Here is a 26630-nt window from a genome sequence, read left to right on the forward strand (position 1 = left end):
TAGTCCCTTTCTGGTTGGTCACCCTGCTGTCCCCAAAAACACACTACTATATGCTGCTGTAGCCCCACCCTCTATTCAAAGCCCAAATTAAAAGGGGGGGTACAGCCAGCACAGATCCTTGTTCCCTTTCAAAGCTGGACGATCTTTCACCATTATAAATGAACAATCAGTGCCATTTGTGCATTACTAATAGTAAAAAATCACTTTGCAGCTCTGTGAAACGTACCAGCCTGTGCCATTTATAAAGAAAAAGCAGCAGCAGATGAATTACACAGAGTTGCATACCTGAGTGATCTTATACTTCCTATCATGAATGAATGAGCAATGCTGATAATTCAATAATATTAGCGACAGATTAGCTGTGGTGCTGTGTGTCCATTAACTGCTGCTTTTACACATACACAGCCTGGCTGAATGGCAGTGCTGATCTCCAGAGTGCCCCCTGCTGCCAGAGACCCGAGCTCTCAATTACAAATCTGTCTGCTTTCTAGTGACATTGTCAGGGGGACACCCTGTACAACCACACTGCTTAGAAACTAAAGGACATATTTGAACTGAACCAAGTGCCTTGCCTGGCACATGTCTTCAACCTGGTGGAGCAGCAATTAATATTTACCCTGGCTTCAATAATCTTCTGCAGCAGACCAGAAGAGTGTTTGGCCACCGCAGATGGTCATACCTAGCTAGTGTTCATATAACTGAAATTAGACGACAGCACAATCTGCTTACAAATCACCTGATATGAAATATAGCAACAAGCAGAAATCGGACCTTGGCCATGCTTCAGCAGCTGCACGTACATCAGCAGGTTATCAATTAATATTGTTATGAGCCTTGTGCAGGCAAGCAGTTACCAGAGAGCAGGAAGATCAATGGACTAAGAGAGAGCTCACCAGCACCCTTGCAGTTCATGATCTTATCTACAAACCATGACCCGCAATGGCTGGTGGTACTTGTAGGTCTTCATTATTATTATTATACAGTATTTATATAGCGCCAATGGTTTGCTCAGCGCTGTACATTATAATGGGAGACAGTACACAAGACAGTACAGTAACAATACAATACAATACACGAGGGGTTCGAGGGCCCTGCTCCTTGGAGCTTACAATCTAGGAGGGAGGGGAGAGTGGTACAGGAGGACATAGCTGTGGGGGATGGAGTGGTGGGAAGAGCGGAGGAGATCAGCCGTTGGGCTTGAGGAGATGCGGGGTGGACGTCCGCAGTGGAGGTGTTTCTGGGGGTCATCGGATGGGCTTTGTTCACAGGAGAATGATGCGGCCGCTGTCACATGGAGGTGGGGAGAGGGGAGATGAGCTGCAAATGCTGGAACATGTTACAAGTTCCACCCTAAGAAATGGTGGAACATGTAACATGTTTCGAAGCTGAATGTATCCTTTAACGGCATTTCAAACAAGCCAAGTAAGAAACAAGTTTGTGAGCATGCAAACATGCTAAAATATATGTATGAGATATAACTGCAGTTAGAAGCTAGAAAAGGGTCATGGGCTTCTTTTGGCATGATTTCACATGTAGAGCAGTCAACTGAAAATAATGGGCTGCTTAGATGCAAACATGCCAAAGATGCTTAAAAAATGCACAGCTGCATGCACCCTGTCAAAATTTACAATGTTGCCTTTGCAGTTTGTACAATATTTCTTCCTCATGTATGTGTGTGTGTATATATATATATATATATATATATACATGGAATGAGTGGCATGTTGTGTATCCCTTTCAAAATGCATCCTATGCCAACTGATTCAGTACTGACCATACAATATTCCTGATTGTTGTTCCTGACATGTCTTGTCTTCCTCTTACATAGAAGCCTAGTAAAATAGCTTACATGATGTGCAGCATGTTTATGATACATTTCTGACACTTGTCTCTGACATGATGCGCTGTAAATTTATTTTTCAATAAAACCTTGCTTGTCTCTCCCCTTTACATAGCTGCCTAGTAAAAAGGCTTTTATGATGTACAGTGCATCTGTGCTTTCAGGCTAATATCTCTGATAAAATACATTCTAATTTTTATTTCATAATAAAACCTACATTTTCTCTCATTCATAAATGTAATGCTCAGTCAAGCTGCTTACATGCTGTCCAGCCACTGTGTTATATGTCTGGCTATTGTCCTTAAAACATGGCTCCTTAATTTTGATTTCTTCATCTGCCTAGTTATGGAATGTGGAAAAATACAGTGTGGTTCTGCAATAGAAGACCACATGCTATGTTATGAAACATGTTTTACCACTGTTTGAAAAAACAGAGCTGTGTCTTTCAAACTTCCCACAATTGCTAAAGTCTAAATTTTCTAATAGCTTCTAGATCTGTTATGTCTACTGCACCAGCCGCTTGTATCTGATCTATTTCTGCTAGATAAAAATGTTTTGCAGAAAAAGTACTTAAAAAACACTTAAAAGTTAAAATCAATCATATAGAGTTGATGTTGTATGTAGGCCAAGGAGTAAATGTAAAATTCAAATATGTATTGCACATACAAATTATGTGATGCCAGAATAAGGTGTCACTAACTCTGTCACAGAGAATCATACTGTTCTGTGTAACACTGCATATAGCTTAAAGGCATCTCAGAAATATATATTAATTTAAGAGTTATTTTTCCATGTCACCCTTGAAGCAGCATAAAAAGCAGCCTTATCCTCCCTGAATGGTTTTTGCCCTCTCCCTACTGAACTGTATTTCAGATAATTATTTTTTTTCATTGCTACATGCCCCAACTGACAGTGCCCAATTCCCCATGTCATTTGTTTGCCAATCCCTTGTCTATTGCCTATTAGCCATGAAAATGGCCAGAATTAATTTTCAAGATTTGCCTACCATTGACTTCAATTGTGTTTGAATTAATGTTTGCAATTTGTGGATTTTGGATGTGTTGATGAATGGACTGCAAATCTAACTGAAGCACATTCTCTCATCACTAATCACCAACAATCAAATACAATATTTTTTTTGAGAACCTCTTTAAACTCATTTAAAATATGTTTATAGAATTTTGTATACAGTATATGCCATTACTGGATGAATAAGAAACAATTTCAGTCCAACCCATAATCACGCAAGTAACTACGTACTCCCTAGACTTCTCCCCCGCACAATTCTTGCTCCACAACTCCACACTTCCATTTAGGACGTACTGTAAATCACTCGCCATGCACATGGTAAACGCGGCAAAACAATGCATCCCAGTCCACTGGCGCTCAACACATGTTCCCACTATTCGAGTGTGGTTTGCAAGGATCAACAAAATTGAGGAAATGGAGGAATTGATTTCTGTAGCAAAAGACCATCTCGAGAGATTCAGGAAGACATGGGCTTGTTGAAATCATTTCAAAACCACCACTAGCTATCACCTATTATTGCGTGAACAACCTACACCCCTGATTGAATGATTAGACACAATGTTGTCTCGGGGGACGCTCTGTCCACCAGTAACGCATTTGTGGCACATTTGGTTGGATTGAGACTAGGCATTGTGGCCTGCCTTTTGGGTTCTTGACCCAAGCGTTGCCCCATTGAATGATCTTGCACGTATTGCATCCTAAGCTATACGGCTATCTTTCTGGCTCGTACAAAACAATGTGATTTATTTTATCTGCAGCTACCCATTCTAACATCCCCTCAACTCCTTACCTATTCTCCCCCTCCCCTACCCTCCTAATACTTTTGGCAATAAAGTGTATATTACAATATAGTAAAGGACATCTACATGAATGTTAAAATCTTCACAAACCTTTAATGTGATAAAAATTTGAGGAATGTCTTTTGCCTAATAAACTAGAAATATGGTCAATTTCTTCACTGCACATGTATAACAAATGCAGAAAAAGGGAATCTATAAGTACAGAGAGTGCAGATATGTTCTTAACAGATAATACCAGCAGCCCCATATTCTGCGTATTGGAAATCATTGGAGATCTAGAGATGGAAATGCATGTAAACATTTGTTTGTCTCATCTTCCTTTATGAAAAAAAAGGATAGTTTAACATTGGAAAGGATATGAGTCACCTAATCTGAATAAAAGAAGAAGCTGATTAACTAGACCAGAAGCCTCCAAACTGCAGCCTGGGGTGCAGATGCGGCCCTTTGCCTGCCTTTATCTGGCCCTTGAGACACTATTCCATCCACTAACACCACCAGTGGGACATAATTCCTGTCATTGACACCAACGATGGGGTTCTATTCATCCCACTGACACCAACGATGGGGCACTATTCCATCCACTGGCACCAACAATGGGGCATAATTCCTGTCACTGACACCAACAATGGGACACTATTTTTTCCACTGACATCAACAATGGGGCACTACTATTCCCACTGGCACTAACAATGGGACACTATTCTTACCACTGACACCAACAATGGGGCACTATTCTTCCCACTAGCACCAATGATGGGGTACTATTCTTCCCATTGACAACAAGGATTGGGTACTATTCTTCCTTTCCATTGACACCAACCATGAGGTGCTATTCTTCCCACTGATATGAACAATGGGGCACTATTTTTACCATTGACACCAATGATGGGGCGCTATTCTTCCCACTGCCACCAACAATGCGGCACTATTCTTCCCACTGACTCCAAGGATCAGGCACTATTTTTCCCATTGACACCAACAATGGGGCACTATGCTTCCCATTGACACCAACGATGGGGCACTATTCTTCAAGTGACACCAACAATGGGGTATTGTTCTTCCCACTGACACCAACAATGGGGCACTATCCCATCCACTGACTCCAACAATGGGGCACTATCCCATCCACTGACACCAACAATGGGGCACTATTCCATCCACTGACACCAACAATGGGGCACTATTCCATCCACTGACACCAAAGATGGGACACTATTCCTCCCACTGACACCATCGAAAGGGCACCATTCCTCCCACTGACACCAAAGATGGGGCACTGTTTACTCCCATTGGATGCCAGGACATTTACTGCTCCCACTGACTCCAGTCCCCCCTAAAGTCTGAAGGACAGTGAACTGGTCCTTTGTTTAGAAAATCTGGACCCCTGAACTAGACTATAAAGATAATTACTAGAGAAGAATGTCCACCTAATTAGAAATGGAAACAAATCAGACAATATAAAAAGGAGGGAAATGCCAAGCTTTATTGTCAATAAGGAAGAGCTTAAGGTTTGAACCTTGGCTATTCTGTCATTCAAATAACCACACATTTATCGATTTGTCATATATAATAGCAGTATTATTTCTGCTTTTATGTAAAATCCATAACAAACCTGAAGGGTCTCGTATTAAATTTGGGGAAGCTTTATGCCATTTAAGGGGTGGTGTGTGTGGGGGGGTGTTTAGCATAGGTCCTACTTAGAATTCACACCAGACTTATAGGGCCTTATATCAATTAATGGGAACCCCATGCTCTTTTTAATTATTATCCTGGTTCAATTGCTTACATGGCAAGGGATCCCCAGCAATGTAAGTGACGATCACGTTGATTCCAACCAAAACGCGGGTGAGCAGCAGGAGTGCGCACGCATGCCCCAGACCCAGAAGCAAGCTCGCGACATCTATTTAACTGCCTCCCACCCGCCATATAAGGAAATGACAGGCGCAAGGCGGTTCTCTCCCACTCTATGATGTCCTCCCACTCTAACTGCACATGCACGGATCCAGGAGCGCACAGCAGATCACCGATCAACGGAAAGATCCAAAGACGTTGGCTCTGTCATGTGATCAGCTATGTCTAATCACAGCTGATCGCATGTAAATAAGGAAATGCCAGAGCTATCGGCATTTCTCTCCTCACGAGCTATCACGCTGACAGCTCGTGAGGAGAGGAGAGCCGGTAATCGGCATTCCTCAGAGGGGACATGTACACTGATCATCAGGGCACTGATGATCAGTGTGCCCTGATGATCAGTGCAGCCCCATCAGTGCCACCTGTCAGTGTCCATCAATGCCAGCTGTCAGTGCTCATCAATGCCACCTGCCAGTGCCCATCAGTGCCACATCAATGCCACATATCAGTGCCTACCAGTGCACATCAATGCCACATATCAGTGCCCATCTGCGCTGCCTTTCAGTGCCACCTATCAGTGCAAGTCAGTGCCACCTATCATTGCTAGTCAGTGCCATCTATCAGTGCTGCCAATCACATGCCACCTATCAGTGCCAGTCAGTGCTGCCTATCAGTGCGCATCAGTGCCGCCTATCAGTGACAGTCAGTGCCGCCTACCAGTGCCATATATGAGTGCTGCCTTTCAGTGCCCATCAGTGATGTCTGTCAATGCCCATCAGTGCCACCTACCAGTGCCTCCTCACCAGTGCCCATCAGTGCTGCCTATCAGTGCCCATCAGTGCAGCCTATCATTGCCCAGCACTGCAGCCTCAATAGTGCATCATTGAAGGAGAAAAATCACCTATTTACAAAATGTTATAACAGAAACTAAAAAAAAACTTTTTTCAACATTTTCAGTTGTTTTTGGTTTGTTTAGCAAAAAATAAAAACACAGAGGTGATTAAATACCACCAAAAGAAAGCTATATCTGTCTCAAACAAATTATAAAAATCTCATATGGGTACAGTGTTGCATGACCGCGCAATTGTCATTCAAATTGTGACATCACTGAAAACTTAAAATTGGCCTGGGCAGGAAGGGGGTATAAGTGCCTTGTAGGCAAGTGGCTAAGTTGCTAAACCTGCAGCTGCCTTTCGGTCACAGTAGCTGTGACTAAGTGGTTAAAATTTATACCAAACCTTAACAGTCTAGTATAGATTTTAAGGGACCTCAGGCATTTTTTTTTGTTTTGCATGGGGCCCTCCTTTAAAATCGTACCAGACCTAAAGGGCCTATATGGATTGAGGGGAACCCTGTGCTTTTTTGTGGAGGTACCTCATTAACATGTATACCAGACCCTCATCTATGATAAGGGACTGGTATAGATGAATGGTATACCCAGCTGTTTACTTACAAACAGAGCAAAGTGGCCAAAAACTGTCATTTTGCTGGCTTGGTGCCTCCCCTCCTTCCCGTTCACCCCTCTTACTGTGGTTCCCAGGATCTCCTTTCCAGAGTCCAAGAACACTATAGCCGGCTAGGGGAGGGAGAGCACTGTGAGTCCGAGGCAAATCCATGCCTCGATGTCACATGCAACATGCAGATGGACAGATGGATGGGTGTGAGTGGGGCCTCATGTCTAAGTTCTGCCTAAGTGCTCCCAAAGCCTAGAGCCCCCTCTGTTTGTTATTTTTTCCTTTCAAACTACTTCATACAAATTAAATCTAACACATACAGTATATCAGCCCTTACAATCTGGAGCAGTTCCTGAACTTTGTCTGAATTTCGGACAGATTGTCCATATGCCTTACTTTTTCTGAAAAAATAACCAGGGTTGTGTGTGTTCTCTGAAAGCTGTATTTACCACCTTGCTGGACACTTACACCAGCCAAGTTCTAACAGCTCTGAAAAGAGAAGCATAGAGATCCAGTGATGACATCACTGCATATAAAATACGACATGTTTAATCTGGCTTCTGATTTTGTTTCTTCTTTTCTTTTTATAGGCAAGACTATCATGAGTACTTCATGGTAGTATATACAGCACGGGGCGGACTGATAACTCATGGGGCCCCCCGGGCAATAGGGGATCATGGGGCCCCTGTGTCCTTGCCCACGCTCAAAGCACACCCAAAAAAGCCTATAAAAGGTACCAGGGGCATTTCATGGGGCCCCCTACTGACCCCGGGCCCTCAGGCAGTGCCCGAGTGCTCGAATGGTCAGTCCGCCCCTGCTATACAGTATATGGCAGTACACATTTCCCTAAGTCTATAGTGTGATGGTCCATATATTGTTTTACAACACATTTCAAGACCCTGTAAGGGCTTCTTCTTGGGTTCTTCTTACAGCAAATGGTCAGGCTCCACATCACCAGGAAGTGGTGTGGACATTGCAAGATTGACTTCCCCACACTAAAAACCAGAACAAAATGATCATTGAAACACAGACTATCTTGTGCCTATGGTTTCATGTAAGAAATTATGGAGTTGTTTTTGTTTTTTTTTTAATAAAAATGATATGTTAGCTAAAGGAGTTGGAGTGGAAAAATTGTATTTTTTTTGCCATGAGATCAGGTTTAAAATTCAACTCCTAACTACTGGTAAATATATCCATGCAGTGGGGTCCCCCCATACTGCATGGGATAAATGTTCATTTTGGTTAGAGGTAAAAGGAATAATTTATAATCAGGGGCGGACTGACAACTCATGGGGTCCCCGGGCAATAGGGGATCATGGGGCCCCTGTGTCCTTGCCCAAACTCAAAAAAGCCTATGAAAAAGGTACCAGGGGCATCTCATGGGGCCCCTTACTAACCCTGGGCCCTCAGGAAATGCCCCAGTTTCCAAATGGTCAGTCCGCTCCTGGTTATAATTATACCTTATTCCTTGCTTCCCCTGGCAGCGGATACTTTTCTTGGCTGTCTAATACTGTGGAATGTGGGCAAGCCCTCATCTTCCACAGGATTGTTAGACCTGCATCATATGAGAGCTATGACTGGTTGGGCAGCACAGTGAATAGCCTTTAGGACAGGGGTCTCCAAACTATGGCCCTACTGGTGGTGAGGAACTGCAAGTCCCATGAGGCCTTGCAAGACTCTGACAGCCACAGGCAAGACTCCCAGAGGTAGAGGCATGCTGAGGCTTGTAGTGCTTCAACAGCTGGAGGGCCATAGTTTGGAGAACCCTGCTTTAGGGGAATGGTCACACAGAGGGGATAAAGTCTGCTGAAGGAAGAAGTAGGATAAGTGTATTGTACATATTCCTTTCCTCCTACCCAAGTCCACAGTGGAAATCTAAAGGGGATTGTGTATTTTGCCATCTATACACAGTTATAGTAGATAAGGTGTAAGAAAGACACAGGACTATCTAGTCCAACCTATTTGTGCATCAGTTTAGAATGATTATCCCGGTATACTGTGCTCATTGATGAAGACTTCTAGAAGTATTTTGAATTTGTTAATTTTCCCAGCTGATACAATTTCCTGGGGAAAGAAGTTCCACATTTTTGCTGCTTTGATCATAAAGAATTCCATCTGCAATTTCAAATTGAACCTTCTTTCTTCTAACTTTAAATTGTGTTCCTGTGTCCTAGTCAGAAACCCAGGAGTAAGCAAGCTGTCACAGCCTTTACAATCACCATTGAATAACCCCTTCCTGCCGACTGTTTGCAAATATGCAGCCCCACTGGACTGGGCTTTTTTCAGTGGAGACGCTAATTTTTATACCTGTCTCTCCCTGAAAGCCCTGGATCCCGTTCTAATGATTGGAATTAGAGATGAGCGAATCGAACATGACGAAGTGGAATTCATTTCGAAGATTAGGAAATATTCGATTCGCGCCGAATCCGAAAATTAGCAAACTTCGGATGCACGAATCGAATTTTCCCAAAAATGGCGGCGACATGTGTGGCGACGGAGCGGGGATCTCTGGGAAGGCGCGCAGACAAGGCGCGCTGACCCATAATGCATTCATTCATGACATGTGATCGCATTAGCCAATCAGCAGCCAGCCAGCCAGCACTGTGTAATGGTGGAGCTATAAATCGCGGCCATCTTAGAATTCTCCATTAGCCTCCGGTCATTCAAGAGAGACAGACCTCTGTGCATTAGGGACAGAGTTAGGGCCACAGAGACTTTAGGGCCACAGAATCGTTACTTAGGGACACAGAATCGTTACTTAGGGACACAGAATCGTTACTCAGGGACACAGAATTGTTACTCAGGGACACAGAATTGTTACTCAGGGACACAGAATCGTTACTCAGGGACAGACACAGAATTGTTACTCAGCGACACAGAATTGTTACTGAGGGACACAGAATCGTTACTCAGGGACACAGAATTGTTACTCAGGGACACAGAATTGTTACTCAGGGACAGACACAGAATTGTTACTCAGGGAATCAGAATTGTTACTCAGGGACACAGAAATGTTACTGAGGGACACAGAATCGTTACTCAGGGACACAGAATTGTTACTCAGGGACACAGAATTGTTACTGAGGGACACAGAATTGTTACTCAGGGACACAGAATTGTTACTGAGGGACACAGAATCGTTACTCAGGGACACAGAATTGTTACTCAGGGACACAGAATTGTTACTCAGGGACACAGAATTGTTACTGAGGGACACAGAATCGTTACTCAGGGACACAGAATCGTTACTCAGGGACACAGAATTGTTACTCAGGGACACAGAATCGTTACTCAGGGACACAGAATGGTTACTCAGGGACACAGAATTGTTACTCAGGGACACAGAATTGTTACTCAGGGACACAGAATCGTTACTGAGGGACACAGAATTGTTACTCAGGGACACAGAATTGTTACTCAGGGACAGACACAGAATTGTTACTCAGGGACACAGAATTGTTACTGAGGGACACAGAATTGTTACTGAGGGACACAGAATCGTTACTGAGGGACACAGAATTGTTACTCAGGGACACAGAATTGTTACTCAGGGACAGACACAGAATTGTTACTCAGGGACACAGAATTGTTACTCAGGGACACAGAATTGTTACTGAGGGACACAGAATCGTTACTCAGGGACACAGAATTGTTACTCAGGGACACATAATTGTTACTCAGAGACAGACACAGAATTGTTACTCAGGGACACAGAATTGTTACTCAGGGACACAGAATTGTTACTGAGTGACACAGAATCGTTACTGAGGGACACAGAATCATTACTGAGGGACACAGAATTGTTACTCAGGGACACAGAATTGTTACTCAGGGACACAGAATTGTTACTCAGGGTCACAGAATCGTTACTGAGGGACACAGAATCGTTACTGAGGGACACAGAATTGTTACTCAGGGACACAGAATTGTTACTCAGGGACACATAATTGTTACTCAGGGACAGACACAGAATTGTTACTCAGGGACACAAAATTGTTACTCAGGGACACAGAATGGTTACTGAGGGACACAGAATGGTTACTGAGGGACACAGAATTGTTACTCAGGGACACAGAATTGTTACTCAGGGACACAGAATTGTTACTGAGGGACACAGAATCGTTACTCAGGGACACAGAATCGTTACTCAGGGACACAGAATTGTTACTCAGGGACACAGAATTGTTACTCAGGGACACAGAATCGTTACTGAGGGACACAGAATCGTTACTGAGGGACACAGAATCGTTACTCAGGGACACAGAATTGTTACTCAGGGACACAGAATCGTTACTGAGGGACACAGAATCGTTACTGAGGGACACAGAATCGTTACTGAGGGACACAGAATCGTTACTCAGGGACACAGAATTGTTACTGAGGGACACAGAATCGTTACTCAGGGACACAGAATTGTTACTGAGGGACACAGAATTGTTACTCAGGGACACAGAATTGTTACTGAGGGACACAGAATCGTTACTGAGGGACACAGAATCGTTACTGAGGGACACAGAATTGTTACTCAGGGACACAGAATCGTTACTCAGGGACACAGAATCGTTACTGAGGGACACAGAATCGTTACTCAGGGACACAGAATCGTTACTCAGGGACACAGAATTGTTACTCAGGGACACAGAATCGTTACTGAGGGACATAGAATCGTTACTCAGGGACACAGAATTGTTACTGAGGGACACAGAATTGTTACTCAGGGACACAGAATCGTTACTGAGGGACACAGAATCGTTACTGAGGGACACAGAATTGTTACTCAGGGACACAGAATTGTTACTCAGGGACACAGAATCGTTACTCAGGGACACAGAATCGTTACTCAGTGACACAGAATCGTTACTCAGGGACACAGAATTGTTACTCAGGGACACAGAATTGTTACTCAGGGACACAGAATCGTTACTCAGGGACACAGAATTGTTACTCAGGGACACAGAATCGTTACTCAGGGACACAGAATTGTTACTCAGGGACACAGAATTGTTACTCAGGGACACAGAATTGTTACTCAGGGACAGACACAGAATTGTTACTCAGGGACACAGAATTGTTACTGAGGGACACAGAATCGTTACTGAGGGACACAGAATCGTTACTGAGGGACACAGAATTGTTACTCAGGGACACAGAATTGTTACTCAGGGACAGACACAGAATTGTTACTCAGGGACACAGAATTGTTACTCAGGGACACAGAATTGTTACTGAGGGACACAGAATCGTTACTCAGGGACACAGAATTGTTACTCAGGGACACAGAATTGTTACTCAGAGACAGACACAGAATTGTTACTCAGGGACACAGAATTGTTACTGAGGGACACAGAATCGTTACTGAGGGACACAGAATCATTACTGAGGGACACAGAATTGTTACTCAGGGACACAGAATCGTTACTGAGGGACACAGAATCGTTACTAAGGGACACAGAATTGTTACTCAGGGACACAGAATTGTTACTCAGGGACACATAATTGTTACTCAGGGACAGACACAGAATTGTTACTCAGGGACACAGAATTGTTACTCAGGGACACAGAATGGTTACTGAGGGACACAGAATCGTTACTCAGGGACACAGAATTGTTACTCAGGGACACAGAATTGTTACTGAGGGACACAGAATCGTTACTCAGGGACACAGAATCGTTACTCAGGGACACAGAATTGTTACTCAGGGACACAGAATCGTTACTGAGGGACACAGAATCGTTACTCAGGGACACAGAATCGTTACTCAGGGACACAGAATTGTTACTCAGGGACACAGAATCGTTACTGAGGGACACAGAATCGTTACTCAGGGACACAGAATCGTTACTCAGGGACACAGAATCGTTACTGAGGGACACAGAATCGTTACTCAGGGACACAGAATTGTTACTGAGGGACACAGAATTGTTACTCAGGGACACAGAATCGTTACTGAGGGACACAGAATCGTTACTGAGGGACACAGAATCGTTACTGAGGGACACAGAATCGTTACTCAGGGACACAGAATCGTTACTCAGGGACACAGAATCGTTACTCAGGGACACAGAATTGTTACTCAGGGACACAGAATCGTTACTGAGGGACACAGAATCGTTACTGAGGGACACAGAATTGTTACTGAGGGACACATAATTGTTACTCAGGGACACAGAATCGTTACTGAGGGACACAGAATCGTTACTGAGGGACACAGAATCGTTACTCAGGGACACAGAATCGTTACTCAGGGACACAGAATTGTTACTCAGGGACACAGAATCGTTACTGAGGGACACAGAATCGTTACTCAGGGACACAGAATCGTTACTCAGGGACACAGAATTGTTACTCAGGGACACAGAATCGTTACTCAGGGACACAGAATTGATACTCAGGGACACAGAATCGTTACTCAGGGACACAGAATTGTTACTCAGGGACACAGAATCGTTACTCAGGGACACAGAATTGTTACTGAGGGACACAGAATCGTTAATGAGGGACAAAGAATTGTTACTCAGGGACACAGAATTGTTACTCAGGGACACAGAATCGTTACTCAGGGACACAGAATTGTTACTCAGGGACACAGAATCGTTACTCAGGGACATAGAATCGTTGAATTAAAGAGTATGTCAGACAACACGCAGAGGAGTGGCAGAGGAGGCAATGTTTCAGGAGCGAGCAGACGTGGCAGCAGAGGAAGGGGTCGAGGCAGCACTAGTCGCAGCCAGAGGCCAGTGCTCCCGGTGTCATCCAGCGGTCGTGTCTCCACCGACAACCCTGCCGTCATCGATTGGTTGGCTCGGTCGTCTTCCTCTTCCCAGGTCACCTCTGACACCTACAGCCAACGGTCGGTGGGTACGTCAGACACAACCGTTAGTTGGCATGGCCCGGGAGCAAGCCCACTGAAATCACGTGTCCTCTACCTGCCCCTGTCCTTTGGTGTTCCCTCACCAAGCGAAGTATCGCATGCTGTGGGCTCAGCCCCACTGTACAGTGAGGAAGAGCAGTACAGTACTGTACAGTAAGGAACGGGGGGAGACATCCGCCTCTTCAGCAGCCAGGCGAAGAAGTACTGGCGAGGAGAGTGGCTCGGTAGCCGGTCTAGAGACAGGTCTGTCTCCTGACCCACACGCAGCCGAGGGGGCTGGTAGTGAGGCGGAGACCCTAATTGATGATGATGAGGCTGATCGCACTTGGCAGCCTCGTCGTCATCAGGCTATTGCTTCCGCATCATCAGGAGAAGAGGGTGCCAGCTTGGCAGCGAGCAAAACAGTCGGTGGGTTGCCCAGGAGGCAGCAGGGTCGCAGCAGTGTCAGTGGAGGCAAACGGCCACGGAGTAGAGCACCAGCTCCACTGCAGCCTACCACCACGGCCAGTAGTGGTGCCGGTGTGCACGGAGGAAGTAGCAGTCAGCCAGTGAGGAGTAGCGGGGGCAAAGTTTCCTACTCGGCGGTGTGGCAATTTTTCGTCAAGCCGCCCGAGGAAGTAAACGTAGCCGTATGTCGACTATGTGGCCAGAAAGTCAAGCGTGGCCAGGGGGCCCATGTTGGGACTACAGCGTTGCGTCAGCATATGCAGCGTCGCCATTCGGTGGCCTGGGAAAACCATGATAAAGATACGGCGGTTCTGCCTGCCCCAGCCCCCGCTCCATCACCCGCTCCGTTACTTGCTCCGTCACCCGACGTCAATCGCCCTCTATCAGCCAGTCAAGGCTCCAACACCTCTGCTGAGGGGAGTTGTCGCTCGTTGGCATCTTCCGCTCGTTCAGATGCTCCTTCTCCTGCTACTCCTCTTCACGGATTCCGTCAGCAGTCTTTCTTGGAATCCGTTTCCAAGAGACAACAGTTTGCGAGCACGCACCCGACGGTGCAGAAGCTGAACGTCCTCCTGTCCAAGTTGCTGGTGCTGCAGTCCCTCCCTTTCCAAGTGGTGGACTCAGCACCTTTCCGAGAAATGATGGCTTGTGCCGCGCCGCGGTGGAGAGTGCCAAGCCGTCATTTCTTCGCCAAAAAGGCAGTGCCAGCCCTGCATTCACATGTAGAAGAGATGGTGGGCCAGTCTTTGAGCATGTCGGTCTCTGCCAAAGTGCACGGCAGCGCCGACGTGTGGAGCTGTAACTACGGTCAGGGACAGTACATGTCATTTACGGCCCACTGGGTGAATGTGGTGCCGGCACAGCCGCACCAGCAACTTGGACAGGTCACGCCGCTTTTGCCTCCACGTTTGCACGTCCTTGGTCCAGCAAAGATGTCCGCCTCTACCACCTCTTCTTCCGCCGTGTCCTCAGCCGCCACCCCCGTGCCAAGTCCCATTACCCGACCGGCATATCACATGTGCAGGGTGCAACGGTGTCACGCTGTGCTGCACCTGGTATGCCTTGGCGAACGTAGTCACACAGGGGAGGAACTTCTGAGTGTAATGAACAGAGAAATCGACAGATGGCTGTCTCCGCGCAAACTGAAAATCGGAACCATGTTGACCGACAACGGAAAGAACATGGTGTCTGCTCTGCGTCAAGGAAGGTTGTGCCATGCGCCATGCATGGCTCACGTGTTCAATCTGGTTGTCAAGCGGTTCCTAAAATCCACCATCCCACTGGAAGACATCCTTAAAATGTCACGTAAACTTTGCATGCATTTCAGCCATTCCTACACCGCAAAGCACACCCTCCTTGAGCTGCAGCGGCAGAACGGAATTCCACAGCATCGCCTGATCTGCGACGTTGCAACAAGGTGGAATTCAACCCTACATATGTTAGACCGCCTTTACGAACAGCGAAAGGCCATCACCGATTTCCTGATGTTACAAGCGGATAAAGGTACTCCCCTGTGTAACTTCGATGTCAGCCATTGGCAGCTCATGCGTGACACCTGCCGCTTGCTCAGGCCCTTTGAGGAGGCCACGCTATTCGTGAGTCGGCAGGACTATGGGATGAACGACGTCATTCCTCTGTTGCACGTCCTGGAACAAATGCTGTTAACAATGGCTGGTCAGGGTGCGGTAGACGTGGCGCACAGATCTCAACGCCACATGACCCCTGTGGGGGCAGGACAGGAAGAAGAGGAGGAGGTAGAGGAGGACATTGGTGCTCAGGAATTATTGAGTGAAATGGGTGGTTTTTCCACTCAGCGGACAGGAGTGGAGGAGCAGGAGCATCTGGTAGAGGAGGAGGAGGAGGAGACAGAGGACCCAGACGCACCGTGGCAGTATGCTGTGGAGATGCAGGCAGGGAGTCCCTCGCATTCCTTGGCACAAATGGCCCATAGCATGTTCGGTTGCTTGCGTAGCGACAGCCGAATAATAACCATCAGACAGAGGGATGACTTTTGGCTGTCCACCTTGTTGGACCCTCGCTACCGTTCAAAAATGGTGGCCTTTTTCACACCTGCTGAGAGGGAGGCCAAAATAACATACTATAAAAACCACCTATGTAGTCAGTTGGTCTCTGCCTTTCTGCGCCAACGTCCATCCTCAGACACTGTGGGCCCTGTGCGCTCGCGTTCCGCTGCCATGGCAGCAGGGGAGGGGTGGGGTGGTAGGAGCAGTGGCAGCTCCACCAGCAGCGGCTGCCTCAGTCTGCAGTCGATGATGAGTAGCTTTCTTCACCAGCGCAGTGAGGAAACTACTAACCAGCCGCAGCAGCAGCAGCATCAGGTGGACCTGGAGCAGGACCTCAAACAACAGGCTTGGGCCTACTTGGACAGCACCCTGCCAACCGAGGTAGACAATCCCCTTGACTACTGGGCAACGAAACTTGACCTTTGGCCCCAACTAGCTGAATTTGCCCTTGAAAGGCTGTCATGCCCGGCCAGTAGCGTGGCATCGGAGCGCGTGTTTAGTGCGGCAGGAGGTATTGTAACTCCGCGGAGGACACGACTGTCCACCCAAAGTGTGGAGAGACTCACGTTTGTGAAGATGAATCAGGCGTGGATTAGTCTGGATTTCAAACCACCAGTTCCTGACACAACTGACTAAATCCGCCATGAATCATGCCCCAAACATGTTATTATTTTTAACATAGGCCTCTGTATGGCCTTCAATTTAAGCTGCTTACGCTTCGCCACTCTGCCATGGGCCCCTGTACCGCCTCCTCTTGCTGCTGCCAGTTCCAGAGTGTGTCATGGGTCCCTGTACGGCCTCCCATTGCTGCTGTCTCCATCGCCACACCCTGCCATGTGCCACTTTCAGGTCTCCTCACACTGCTGGTGGGTTCCATTTTGTCATAGGGTGCTGGCAGATTACGGGCCTCCCATTGCTGCTGCCAGGCCCGTAATCTGCCATGGGCCCCCGTACCGACTCCTCATGCTGCTGCCAGGCCCGTAATCTGTCATGGGCCCCTGTACCGCCTTCTCATGCTGCTGCCAGGTCCAGAGTGTGTCATGGGTCCCTGTACGGCCTCCCATTGCTGCTGTCTCCATCGCCACACTCTGCCATGTGCCACTTTCAGGTCTCCTCACACTGCTGGTGGGTTCCATTTTGTCATAGGGTGCTGTATGGCCTCCCATTGCTGCTGCCAGGCCCATAATCTGCCATGGGCCCCCGTACTGACTCCTCATGCTGCTGCCAGGCCCGTAATCTGTCATGGGCCCCTGTACCGCCTCCTCATGCTGCTGCCAGGTCCAGAGTGTGTCATGGGTCCCTGTACGGCCTCCCATTGCTGCTGTCTCCATCGCCACACTCTGCCATGTGCCACTTTCAGGTCTCCTCACACTGCTGTTGGGTTCCATTTTTTCATAGGGTGCTGTATGGCCTCCCATTGCTGCTGCCTCCACCGCCACACTGTGGCTCCACACTCTGGTTTTGGCCCCGTGACTGCCCAAATGAGTGAAGTGTGCGGTGATTCTAAGATTGACGGCACTCATCTGCATGTCATACTGACTGACAGTATTATTTCTCTTCCCCAGCAGACTCCAAGGGCATTTAAATTAAAGGTACAGTGTTCTGCACTAATATAAAGGCTCTCTGAAGCCTAGAAACACCCTTTTTATAAGTTAAATTCGCAGCGAATATATTCGACTCGAATCGAATTTATTCCGCAAATTCGCCGAATCAGCCGAATCGAATTTTTGAATAATTCGCTCATCTCTAATTGGAATGCGGAACGTCTGATTCCGGGTCACCTGATCACTGTGATAGCCTCTGATTGGCTATCACAGTGATCAGTAATTGTGAAGACCACCTCCTTGTTTTCTCTCTCTGAAGGAGGTGAGAGATACATTGTATCTCTCACTGTCCTTACAGAGAGAAAAAAACAAGTGTGTGGAAAATAAATAAATAAAAATAATAATAATTAAATAAAAAATACCTAGATCCAGGTTTGATTTGGGTCAGTGCCAGGGTTAGTGTTTGGGTCAAGGTCAGGGTCAAAGGTTAAGGTTGGGTCAAAGGTCATGGTCAAGGGTCAGAGTCAGTGTTTGTTTTTTTTTTGGTCAGGATTTTTTTTTACAGGATTTAGTATTAGTGTCAGTTAGTGGCAGGACAAATAAAGCAAAATGTGCACTGCGTTTCTGCCATACTGCAGGTACAAACAGCATGATTGATGAGTCTTCAGATCCCAGCCTGGGGCTTATATTAAACTGCAAAAGTACCAGAATGTTATAACAGAATGTGAGTGGGCATTGAAGTGTGATGGAAAGTGCCTAAAGGCCTACGTTCATATTGCAAAAGCCTTTCTTGGGCTTAAAAAATTTGAGGAGGCAAGAACTTGGTAACAGAAAATCATGGACATTGACTCCAGCAAAATGAAACTTGTGAAAACTTTTCTTCTAGAAGGATCTCTGGCTAAGGACTGTGAACATTGTATCTGATTGACCATCAATCATTGCTACTATACCAGTAGCATTCTGGTGACTGCATAGTGGTGTTGGAGTGTTCACTGGATCCCCTGGCACTGTTTTGAAGTTGGACATGTTGCTGTTTTGTGTCTTTCAGTACCACTGGCACATATATGGACTATACTTTGTCACATTGTCATTGTGATTTACACTAGCATATATTAAAACATATGGACTTTATTAATTTATTGTTTCACTGATGTTTATGTTTTTGTTTGAACCTGTGTGTAAATTGTTTTTGGTGTTTTGCAAAACTTATGGATGTTTTATTATATGTTCTAGCGCTGCACTTTACACACATAAGGTACAAACAACAACTAACATACACATATGTTATCAGGAGTTCTAAGGCACAGAAAATGTACAGTAACCTCAACAGACAGAAGGAAAATGTGTTAAACATGAACAGTTAATCAGAAAATGCAGACATATTATTCACCCAACCTCCCCAAACTTTATCAGATTTGTCTGGTACTCCTCTACAAACATAAGTAGCTTTATATAATGGTAGAGTTTTAATAATGATTGCCTTCCAGACAGAGGCAGTCGGAGTCAAAGGTTCTTTCCACGATAAAATAATAATTTTCTTAGCATACTATAGCAAGAAGGAAAGTAAGGTGTGTATCACTTTATAGGAGTCAAGGAGTCCACCAGACCTAGTAGGTAAATTGCAACTGAAGGTTGGATATGTAGCATCATGACCATCCTAATGCATTGCACAACATCCAACCAAAATTGTTGGATGGCTGTGCAATCCCAAAAAATATGGATACAGTCAGCTTGTGAAAACAGACAGGGCCACAAGGTAGAGGACTGAGAGGGAAAAAACTTGGTTAGTCTGGCTGGAATCAAATACACTCTATGAATGATTTTATACTGAATAAGATGATCCCTTGCTGATACCAGTCTGTAAAAGGAGCATCCCACATACCATCCCAATCATCTCTGTCCATTTGAAGGAAGTCAACCAACCAGGTATTTCTACATGACAGCAGAACCTTGCTCGTGTCAGTGAACAACTGTTTATAAATGATGGAAAGTGCCTTGAGCAATGCATCATTACATAACAGGGCCTCTAAGTCCCCAACTTTTACCAACATCGGTAATGTACCAAAGTGGGCATAGAACCCATGCCTGAACTGCAGGTAATGAAAGAAATAGGAGTTCAGCAAATGAAACTGGGATTTGAGGGTATCGAATAGGAGCAGCATACCTTGTCTCACCACATCCCCAACTTTTTTAACCCCAAATAGTGTCCAAGTAACAGGATCTGGATATACATAAAAATGAGGCGATTGAGGGTTCCTCCACAGCGGTAGATAAGGCGCTATGATGGAGTTCCAACCTATATCTGCTCATCTAGTCACTTCCCACACATGAATAACAGAGCTCATATGGAGGCTGTAAGATATTAGGGTGATTTACATTCTCTAAACACTCGTTGCGACAGCGCCTTGTAAGACCTGACAACAGCAGCCTCCAAGGACACTGCCCCATCTCCAAAATTTGCCTTTAGTTACGCTGTAATGTTGAGTAGCCTGTAACATATTCCCATAGTTATTTTATTCAGGGAAGCCTACCCCACCTCCACCTAATAACTGTACTTAAGTCACCTCCATCAGTTCATCCCCTGCCACTATTATCTTTTGTACCACCACCCCCTCCCTTTAGATTGTAAGCTCCATGAGCAAGACACTCCAATTCCTTCTGTATCAAACTATATTGTAATTGTACTGTCCCACTTATATTGTAAAGTGCTGTGTAAACTGATAGTGCTAAATAAGTCCTGTATAATAATAATTAATCTTTGTAGAACTTGCATGCAGCTCCAGCCATAATGACTCTGCTCCATCACAACCCTCATTGCTAATATCCTCTCTCACACTCACTTTCAGATTGCTCTTGATTTACATTAGAACATTCCCTATAGTAGAATAAAGGCAATTAAGGAGACATCCATAAATCCATAAACATGCTTACAGGAGTTTATAAGACTGGCTGTCTTCTCTTGTATTCTCACTACATTTGGTAGATGAGAAGAATATAGATAATAGAAATGCTTTGCAGCATTACAAGACACAATAAGCATATGGAAGAAAATAGAGGTAAAGGAATTCTTAGCTATATGTAAAGTGAGAGTAATTTTTGCATAGCACAGGAAGTAACGGTGCTGGATCTGCTACTAATACGTCTGTGAAAGTTCTCATTCATTTAGGTTAATGTACTGAACTGAGGAAACTACTGGATGAGCGTTAAAATATTTAGCATTACAGAAGCTGAAGTTTAGTTATGGACTATTTTGCATGGTTACATTGGTCATGCTTGGACCAATTTAAGTATGCAAATGTCATACGTGGACAATCCCTTTGGAATCTGGAAGGCACTGATACTACAATTATTGCCTCTAGCTTCATGGTCCAATGCCAACTAGCTACTTAGTGAACACTGTAGGTCACTCACACAGTGCAGACTCCATTCAGAGAACACTTTGCATTTTCTTAATGAATGCAAAGTGTTCTTTGGTTGGCTGAGGTGAGAGGGGACAGTGACATCATGATCTTCGCCGCATCCTACCACAAAATGATTTGCATTCAGTGAGAAAATGTAAAATGTGCTTTGGATGGTACCGATGCAGAACGAATGATCTCCTATGTTCACTAAGCATCATGGCAGCTACTTAGCACTGGATCCAGAAACTAACGGCAATCACTGTGGTAGTGATATCCAGATTTTACAGGGATCAGGCAGGTATGGCACATGCATTCCTACATTTGTTGATGCCAAAACTATGTAACTATGCAAAAGTATATATACAGGTGAAACTCAAAAAATTAAAATATGCAAAAGTTCATTTATTTCAGTAATGCAACTTAAAAGGCGAAACTAATATATGAGATAGACTCATTACATGCAACGCAAGATAGTTCAAGCCATGATTTGTCATAATTGTGATGATTATGGCTTACAGCTCATGAAAACCCCAAATCCACAATCTCAGAAAAATAGAATATTGTGAAAAGGTGCAATATTTTAGGCTCAAAGTGTCCCACTCTAATCAGCTAATTAAGCCAGAACACCTGCAAAGGGTTCCTGAGCCTTTAAATGGTCTCTCAGTCTGGTTCAGTGGGAATCACAATCATGGGAAAGACTGCTGACCTGACAGTTGTGCAGAAAACCATCATTGACACCCTCCATAAGGAGGGAAAGCCTCAAAAGGTAAATGCAAAAGAAGTTCCCAAAGTGCTGTATCAAAGCACATTAACAGAAAGTTATGTGGAAGGGAAAAGTGTGGAAGAAAAAGGTGCACAAGCAGCAGGGATGACCGCAGCCTGGAGAGGATTGTCAGGAAAAGGACATTCAAAAGTGTTGGGGACTTTCACAAGGAGTAGACTGAGGCTGGAGTCAGTGCATCAAGAGCCACCACACACAGACGGATCCTGGACATGAGCTTCAAATGTTGTATTCCTCTTGTCAAGTTGCTCCTGAACAACAAAGAACGTCAGAAGCGTCTTACCTGGGTTAAAGAAAAACAGACCTGGTCTGTTGCTCGGTGGTCCAAAGTCCTCTTTTCTGATGAGAGCAACTTTTGCATCTCATTTGTAAACCAAGGACCCAGAGTATGGAGGAAGAATGGAGAGGCACACACTGCAGGATGCTTGAAGTCCAGTGTGAAGTTTCCACAGTCTGTGTTGATTTGGGGAGCCATGTCATCTGCTGGTGTTGGTCCACTGTGCTTCATTAAGTCCAGGGTCAACGCAGCCGTCTACCAGGAGATTTTGGAGGACTTCATGCTTCCTTCCACAGACAAGCTTTATGGGGATGTTAATACCAAATTAAAAAAGAAAATAGCGCCACTTACAAAAAACACAAAAATGTCAGCAGCATATCCCACCCAAAATAAATTTTGGCAACAATAATCCTAATTAAAAGGTATGCGCTAATAACAAACTTATACAAAGGTGTATATCATCATCCAAAAAACATTAGTGTTTTAAATAAATAATTATAGTGTCCAAACATAAATTAGTGTCCAAAAAATATATATATATCTTCAGTGACTTGAACCAATTGTGAAAAATCCACCACCAAAGGATATTAAATGAACACACCAGAGCTAATGGCTGGTCAAATTATAAACCAGCAACAGCGCTTGTGCTCTGGGAGCAATGAACCAAATAGATATGGTGATGTTTCAGATACTTTCAGATAATAATAATCACAGACAAACAACTTTGCAGCCCAAGCTCTTATGATGAACTTCTCTACTCTTTTTCATACCTCCATGAGAGCATGCAGTACACTCAGGGACAAAAAAGAGAACATAATGGTGCAATACGTTTTTTTCATTTATCTCTTTAATAAAAAAGCTATAAGGAAACTCACAAACAAGGTTTCCAACAGACACCAGCTTCAATCGCAAAAAAGGGGTGAGATACAGTTAACGCTCACCGCGGATCTCTCCCATACAGCACAGAACAGCAAGGCTCTCTAACGTCCACATCGAGTAGGCCACGCGTGGAGTCTTGGGACAGTGTTCTGAATTAATGGCACGGGTATGCCGTTCTTTCACAGTGCATGCGCCGGCTCTAAAAAAAAAAATAAATGGTGCACGTTTAGGAGATATTCATTTTACCTATAGGTAAGCTTTATTAGAAGTTTACCGGTAGGTAAAAATTAACAAAGTGGCTTTATTGCCACTTTAAATACTCTCTTTACAACCAGCATCAGGTGTTGACTGATTTCCATGAGCTCGGACTGCAGAGAGACACAAAAGAAATGTAACTCTCAAGTCCTACCAGGTCTGTTCTAGACTCCCAAAATTCTTTTGTGCCTCTGATGCAGCCGGTTTAAGCCGGCTAAACTGGTCAGGTGTTTCTTATACTGCCACCAGATCTACTTAATGGGACCACTGGATACCAGTTGAGGATGACAATGGCCTATGTGTTAAGTATACTCTTTCTGGCTGTATAGTGGATACCTCTTAAAAGGAATGATTGAATAATTGTGGAATCCATCTAAGGACTGCATCTGAAATGATATGCTGCTTTTCTCTCTATTGGATGTTGAATCCATTTCCACACAGTTTGGCCATGTCTAATTGAGTATACACATGGCTTTATATTACCTTGAGGATGCATTATTCATATTGAATTTAAAAGGGGACTCATCTTTTATATGCATGTATGCAAATTAATACTGTATGAATTGACCAGAGGGTGATATGGTCCCTACAAATGATTACACCCATGGATTATAATTACTTCACTGATTTTTATGATGGCAATTTATCCATGTTTGAATGAACTTCTAAATCTCTCATATGGAATATGTGGACATCTGTGAGAGGGAGGTGACTCCTTTTCTGGAGGATGAGGATGTTTAATCTATTAACGTCCTTTGGACCACGGGGTACTGCATACAATCTCTGAATGCTTGTGAGAGGGAGGTGGCTGACAACTACCAGGAGGGATTGGTCAAATAATTTAGTTATGGTCCCAATTACCTCCTCTGGACCACAGCACTTATATTATCTATCTTTGCCAAGTTGAAATAAAGTGACCATCTTCTGATTGTTATCTGTAGGAGGGAAACAATTAGTTTTTGGAAGCTTATCCACATTCCAGCTACAGTATCTTGTTCTTGGGTCTTGGACCTATAAACAAGTTGGTTGTCCTTTATACTATATGAATTAATATTTGTTACCATGGGATAATGTAATCTTTGGAATTCTAGCTGCTTTTACGCATTTCATTATTATCATTGATATATCACTCTAGCAGCAATTTAATAGGTACCCAATATTTATAGAATCAACATTGGAAGTTTTCTCTAGCAGAGAAAAATATATATGATATTTGGAGAACTACAATATGTGATCTGGTGGCAGGTAGTGTTTTAGGCAATTTGTGTCTGGTTAATATATATATTTGTGTTTTATTTATTTCATTTAATAAAGGTTGATCATTGTTTGTAGTGATCCAGTGCCATATTAGTTTAATTAATTAATTAATTTCATAATCCATGTATTAATTTATTTAGTATATCTCTTTTTGGGAAGTAAGGGGTGTAGTTGAGCTTACATCCATTTTTTTTTGTGTTTTTTGAGACTGCTGAGAGACACCCACTGGTGGACACCAGAACTGCAGCCTATAGGTCTAGGAGCCACAGTGCCACCTGCAGGTGAATCCATTTCTGACGCATTTCCTGTGGATCACTAATTTTCTCAGAAGTCTGCTGTTCATTTATTGGTGAGATACTCCCAAAGGGTCCTCACATCTGAAGGGATTCAGATTACTTTCTTCATTAGAACCCTGCAGCTAATCAATAATAAAACGTCACACATATTCGCATTCACTTTGCACATAGACACAGACAAACAGAATAACAAAAGTTAGGAATCAGCAACAAAATTTCTTAAAATCCCTACAATGTACACCATCAGAGGGAAATGTTTTTTCTCAACAAAAGTAGAGTTACTCTTTAAGTTTAATGTGCCAAATGACTACTAGAGTACAGTTGAGAATATCAGATTGCATGACTAAGGGGGGTTGGGGGTTTAAGAGTTTATTTGAAGGACTTTGCATGGAACAAAAAACAATTCAAAATTTTAATTAAAAACATAATCATTTAAATATGTTTTCCCTAAACTCACTGGCTGTTGCAAAATAAAAATTTCAAAGAACTGTACAAGCTAGTGTGGCCCTCCCACTCTTCCAAAACTTTAGTTAAAAATATGTGATAAAACTGAGGTTTGACACCCCGCTCACATCAAAGCTGATGTTAAAATCGTGCAACTTACAGTGAAGTCACACGATTTCAAAGTCGGGTAACTTTCCGATTTGAGGTGCGATTTGCAAGACATCTGATGCAGATGTCTATGCAAATCACACCAAAAGTAGTGCATGCACTACTTTAGAAATCAGTGTGGAACCGCACTGATCTGACCACTCTAATAGTGGACAATAGGGTGTGACTTGGCATACGATTTGCAAGTCGCATGCCAAGTCGCACCCGATGTGACTGGGGTGTTAGTTCCACAAAATTTGCAAATACTGTATATTTGGAAGTCTCTGTTTTTAATTAAAATTTTGATTTGTGCAGAGTCCTTCAAATAAACCCTTCAAACTCCCCCTTAGTAACTCAATCTAATGTTCTCATCCAAAATCAAAAATAAATGGAGAGCGCTATAGAGACGGAAGCAGCTGGTATGAAAAGATGGTAACAAAATCTCAATACCAAAGTAAATAGAAAACAGTGCAGTGCATAAAGAAACTATCAAAGTGAATAATGTAGCATATCAGTGAAGAAAACAAGATAAATTATAACTAAATGTGTCACAGTGTAGCCAACAACAGAATAATAAACAATATAGTTCTTTCAATGTAGCACAAAGTGCTCCTTATCCAGTGCAAGGTCCTCCACTGCTTTGCACTCATAGGGGTTCTGTGTGGTGAGCATCTCTCCTTAGGGTTCTAACCAGACTGGTAAAGTCATTTGAGAGTGGATGACAGAGACATCATGATTTACAGTTGTGTTCAAAATAATAGCAGTGTGTTGAAAAAAGTGAATAAAGCTCAAAATCTTTCTAATAGCTTTTATTTCCATACACACAAATGCATTGGGAACACTACACATTCTATTCCAAATCAAAACATGAAGAAAAATATATCAAATTTGTGTTCCTCTAAAAAAATTGAAGAAAAGTGAATATTACACTGTTCAAAAAAATAGCAGTGTTTGTATTCTTTACAAACTCAAACATTCTCTATATAAACTGAAAAATGTTTGAAGATTTTGCTTTCCTTTGAATCACTTAAT

The sequence above is a fragment of the Staurois parvus genome, unplaced genomic scaffold (genome assembly GCF_062004578.1).
Source record: "Staurois parvus isolate SC_StPar_1 unplaced genomic scaffold, SC_StPar_1.0 ptg000717l, whole genome shotgun sequence".
Classification (NCBI taxonomy): domain Eukaryota; kingdom Metazoa; phylum Chordata; class Amphibia; order Anura; family Ranidae; genus Staurois; species Staurois parvus.